Source organism: Cyprinodon variegatus, unplaced genomic scaffold (assembly GCF_000732505.1).
Source record: "Cyprinodon variegatus isolate N-32 unplaced genomic scaffold, C_variegatus-1.0 Scaffold241, whole genome shotgun sequence".
NCBI lineage: Eukaryota > Metazoa > Chordata > Actinopteri > Cyprinodontiformes > Cyprinodontidae > Cyprinodon > Cyprinodon variegatus.
This window is the reverse complement of record NW_015150694.1, coordinates 530,164-535,906: the sequence shown is the minus strand read 5'-3', so window position 1 is coordinate 535,906 and position 5,743 is coordinate 530,164. Positions and strand designations below refer to the sequence as shown.

General features: G+C 38.6%; 1 protein-coding gene across 2 annotated transcripts in view; it reads left to right on the top strand.

Moving 5' to 3' along the window:
* The first annotated feature begins 548 nt into the window (after window positions 1-548).
* Window positions 549-5,743, top strand: part of grm4 (glutamate receptor, metabotropic 4) — a 228,651-nt gene continuing 223,456 nt past the window's right edge. For both annotated transcript variants that reach the window (XR_001481423.1, XM_015381787.1), the window contains exon 1: window positions 549-1,001. The gene's annotated coding sequence lies outside the window, so the exon portion shown is untranslated. The remainder of the gene's footprint in view (window positions 1,002-5,743) is intronic.

Genomic DNA, 5,743 nt, shown 5'->3' with positions numbered 1-5,743 from the left:
GTATTATACACTTACAAAACACTAACCTATAGTATCCAGATTGAGTTTTCGCACTCAATGATTGGACTTGATATGTTCGTCATGGTTTACGCACAGCATGCTTTGAGACTCAACATACTGCAGCGGCAGCACCTGTAACGTGTTTGACGACCCACAATCGTCAGAGTGGAAAGAAAAGAAGCCTTATTTTTGTCAGGAGTAAAAAAAAAAAGAGGATAACTAATTGAATTTTCTCAACTCTGGACATATTTGTATGAGTTGGGCCATTTCCAAACCCCTTTGATTTAACGATAGGCACTTTAGATAGCCCAATGCATCCTTAAGATTGACAAATGCAACATCTTACAGTGAGGTCCGATGCTGCTGGGGAGTTGGTGGCACGAAGTGCGCAAATCACTGTCAAAATTGAGCATTTTTATGTTGCATGTCTGCTAGTGATTGAAACGCAGTGAGTATGACGCTCATATGCTGCAGTTGTTCAAACATTCTCCCATTTATCGATGCCATGTTTTCTCTCTGATGAAGGCGGTGGGTTGGGATTGCATTTAACATCAATCACATCCAGTGCAAGGAGCGCATACAGTCTTCAGTCTATCAGCTGGAGAGTGTATGCTCTCGCCTCGGGTATGCGCTTATTTGCTGTTTTATCCAGTAAAACAAAAGAAAAATCTGATGCCGTTTTGACTGAAGAAGCTTTGGAGACTGCTACTACCGGAGCTGTCCTTTATTTCCTACTCGAACAAAGCCTGAAGTTGGGACTTGAGGAGTTTTCAGCACCACTTTTCCGTGGACAGCGCTCGCAATGAGTCCGGGAGATCGACGCAGTCTCATAACGCGTTTGGATTTCCGCTTAATATTATTTAGCAACAGTGTTTTCTCACTGAAAACACAACCGTAGTTGTTCGGGAAATCTTGTTTTCTCTTATACCAACATTAAAAAAACGAGTTGTTCCTTGGATACGGGTCCTTCCACGTACATTTGTATTGAGCATGAAAGCTGGGTAAGTACAGCAAAATTTACTGTAGTTAAATGTTTAGAAAACACTGTGACTCTTACTAAATGTTAAAGCATATATTTGATGGGGTTGACGTTACTTGTCGTTTGGGTAATATGCCAATCTCCAAAGCATTTGAATGTTTTTTTGTTTTTTTTTGAAGTGATAAACAGTTGAGTGATTGGGATCAATTTTGCAAAGTAAACCCGCGGATAGCGTTTAAAATCTGTACAACGCCCTGGCCTGTTAACGTATTGTTGTTTTATTTGTGTTATTTTTGTTTTCTACGTGTGAAGCTTTATGCGTGGTGCTCTGTGCCTCTCTGTGCCGCAGAGGCGCCTGAAGTCTCGCAAAATATGATAAAAGAATGACTCAACGTGGAAACTGCTGCAGCCGCGGGGTTTAATATAATTATAGTTGAGGTTCTCATTAACCGTGAATGATTTTTTTTTTTATTTGTTTATTTATCATTTATGTTATTTTTTTTCATGAACCGATCCCGATTGGTTCCAAGGGCGCAACCAGCCGCTTTATGTTATTCAGCTGCACCCCAAAGATTCATCTCATCCCCCCGCCCCTACTTCTCTCCTCGGGTCCCCCCTCTCAGCCCCATGAACAAGTTGAATCACGCTGAGGGTAGGGGGACGCCGGGAAGCACGGGGTATCCTCACCCTTGGGCACCCTGTCTTTCTCGGTTGGTATTCTCTTTGCTTTGAGTCTGCTGGAGCTGAAGGTTTGCATGCCACTGTGGATGGACAGATGTGCAGCCTTGACCATGCAAGCCCAACATAATAAGAAGCTAGTCCTGCACACCGCAGCGATAACTTAATGGGCATGCATGGCTGTTTCTTAAATGCTGCTAAGGTTTCTATTATGCCCCAATTTGCTTATCTAAAGGCATGTAACTAAGAGCTGGAGTTCATTTCAAGGTTCATAAAATGAGTAAATACCTGACACACAAGGAAACCCTGGTTTTAATACTTGTTTCCATTTTGAGCTGCTCCCCGGGGCCTTTTTGCAGGGCCACAGATTAGCTTTGTGCTGTAGAGCTCTCACAGGTTCTATTCATGGCAGGGGGTTGCTATGATTACAGCCAAATATGCTATTGTATGCATTCCCTCTGAACTTCCAGACTAAGGGGGCTATGCTCTTCATATCAGTGTGTAATTATCTGAGAAGTGAGACTCAGCACAAAAGGGCTTTTAATTTAACCTCGTCCAGGTTTTGAGCTCCCATGAGGTGGATTTTCTGTCTTAAGTTGGGTTTTTCTTGTTGTGATGTTTTTGAGTGACTGATAGCCTACCTGGCTTTTGCAACAAAGCATGCTTAAGAATTCTCCTCTGGAGAAGGATTGAGGGAAATACTTGGGGTGTAGAATGTGTAGCTGGCAGGGAAGCTTTTTCATCCAGCCTTAGATTTACTTTGCCAAGCTTTGCTTTGCTTATCTTGTCATTTGAGTTAGTTTAGCAAGTGCAGACTCAGCAAATGAGGCCTATGCTTTGGCTGATGCAAAGTTATCTCTAATATGTCATGTGCTTGAATTTAAGCAGCTATGAAGAGATACTGTAGCACAGTCTCATTCTCTGTTTAATAATACAGGAGAACTCAGCAGCACACTATGGAATAGCTAGCCTGCAAAATTCAGACTATACATTTCATTCTACTAGCAAAGGGTCAAACAATGAATGCATTGCATTTATTTCGCAGAAACTATGATGATCAAAGTGTCTGAAATCTCTTTAGGAGAAAAGGGGGTGTTTGATCCTGCTTTTCAGTCTTCAGACAGATTTCCAAGCAGTCAAATATTTCACACTAGCTGCTGTACAGATCTTTCAGACAGACTACAACAAGCAAATATGTACACTGTTTCCCAAAACAGACCTGTGGTCAAATTCCCCACAGACCTGTTTTGTTCCCCTTTTACAAAAGCTTGTGGGGGAAAATGTGTGCACAGAGCGTTGAGCCCAGGTTCCAGCTTCATCCTCCTCCTGGCAGACGCCATCTGTTCACCGAGGGAGGTTTTCCAAACAGTTCCATATAATAAAGACAGACGACGTGGGGAACATGGCTGATGTAACTTGCTCTGTCATAAGTGGTACCCTAAATAGTGGGAATATAAGAAAAAATCAGAAATGATCAACATGCTGCTTTCACATCTTTCTGATTGTTCATATAGACAACACAATATGTGCGAAACTGTTTTTTTCATTGCATTTTGAGTTATATCTTTCCTGCTAAAAGATTATCTTTTAAAATATATATGTTTGTTTTTATTGCTTGTGTTACTGTCTTTACATAGACATTAAATTAACCTATTTGGTATAATAATGAGCATTTTACATTCAGGGAGATGAATTCTATTCTTGGGTTAATGGAAAGTGTTGGTCCTTTTAACAAGATATCACCTATAAGCAGACAGCATTTTATCTTAATGTTCCAGTTTATTATTGTGTATGCATCTAAATGTGAAAAAGCAACAGGTATAAATTAGACTTTTATTTAGCAGTTTAATGTCAGTAATAAATGCAGGGTTTGTCAGTTGCAATCAAATAGTGGTTTCTGCTGATTAGATGGATCCTCCCACACACCACAGTTTTAATTCTTTTAAATCATTTATTTTATAATAACATCAAAATAACTGGAATTATCAATATTGACAGGAAAACATCAACAGAAAAGATGCCAATGGGTGATGTTGTGTGTTTCCTGAGTCATCACAGACATAGATTCTTCCTGGAGCGGCATTGTGTGAAATGGAGTGTGAAATGAGTGCACTTAACATCTTTGCAGTGGATTATGCGCATTATCTTACACAAGGGTTTGAAACCATTTTAGCTCCTGCCCATAAATCTACCATCCGCTAAAATTCACCTTCAAGTTTTTTCAATGATTCGTCATGTGAGGTTTTTTTCATTTTTTTCAGTCAGTTCATGCTCAGACATCCAAACTGCCAGAAAGGGTGTTTGTCCATTATTAAGGAAATTGCTCATTGTTGACTCTACTGAAACACTTTTTTACACGGTTCTTATTTCCTTTCCTCTTTGTTTTGTTTCTCAATAATGAGTGAATATGATATATACACAAAACACCTAATAATCCTGCATTTCTTCGTTTGTAGAACTTTGCAGATTCAAGCATATATATTTTCTTACATAGAAATGGTAAGGTAGCCATGCAGGAGTATGTACATTGAAAATTTTTTCACACCATTTGAAAAACCCCATGTTGTGATGTTAGAAGCAAAGGTTTAAGTTCTTGAAATGAACTTGATAGACCAACACATTGTAGCACATAATGTGAAGTAGAAAGATAGGTAGCTTCAAGAACTTTTCGCAAACAAATCTAAAAACTGTGCCATGTATTCCTTTTAAGAAGCACTCATTCATTAATTTGAAGAATTCTTTTAATGCATTAAAGTCAGAACTCTTAACATATTTCTACCAGCTTAGCACATCCAGATGTTCTCATTTTTACATTTTCCATTTTGCAAAACAGGCCAAACTCAATCAGATTTGATGAATAACACCTGGGAAGGGAGCAACAGTCTTGGAGGATGTGCAATCCTCATGAAACTTGACACCTCTTGTTTTACAGACATGGGAAACTGGCAACACAGATGGTGAGAACTTGAAGTCACACTGTATCATGAGTCTTTAAATACATTCCATTTAAACCCATACCAAACTTTAATTATGGTTTGCCTTCACTACAAGCATTCAAAACTGTACTATTATTCATACTGCTGCTGATGGAGCCATACCTATAGATCAGAGCTTGTTACATAAATACAAGCTCTATAAGCCAGTTAAAATCATAAATTAAAGTCTGCAAAAAAAAAAAAATAAAACAACTTAAGTCTGCAGAATATTTGAAAGTTTTCTGAACAACACATTCATCTCTCAGATGATCACAAAGGTGGTGTGTGCCACTGATGAAGATATTAATTGTGACATGTGAGGTAATCATGCTGGTTTACATAAACATTTAAATATCATTGTGAAGCTTGTGCATGATGCTGTGTGATGAATGGACTGAAACTGCACAAGGCTCTTGCAAGAGAACTAGTTTTCAGGGATTACCAATATTTTCTGACCCATTAAGGTGACTAGCTAATATACCAGGTTAGACTATTTAGAATATTGCTCTATTGTATTGGAGAGACCGATCCACTAGACCAACTTCATCCCTGTTTAATCACAGCCGTTAAACCAAAAAAAGTCAGTGTGCTTCTTGACTCCAATGTAGGAAAAATTGAAGGGTAGCTAGGTGCACAGTTCTGAAGAACCATGAAAAAAGCTGGATGACCAGCTCTTTGGGGTATCTAATGATTATCATCTGCAAGATATTGATTTATTTCAGCTATTTTCAGCTATCGAGTGATTAAGGAGCTGTTTAAGCAGCAGGCAACAATAGGTGATTATTAGTCATCATGATAGACATTACTTATGGGTTCCCCTAGGAGTCAGTATTTAAACCACTGCTTTTTATTATATCTAAAAGCCACATATGTAAGGTTACAAAAGTATTAAGTATTATGTTTTGTTTGCCTATGATACATATGTTTTACGTAAAGGTACAGGTGAGTGTTTACAGGAGCTCTTGGATGATATCAAACCAGAAATAAAAAAGCTAAAAACTGGTGTGACGATAACAAATTGTCATTGGATCTGGAAAACAATTAAGTTCAACGTTATTTGAAAATTAAAGAGGAAATCTAGATGTTAGAGTCTTAATGGACGGGGTAAAGG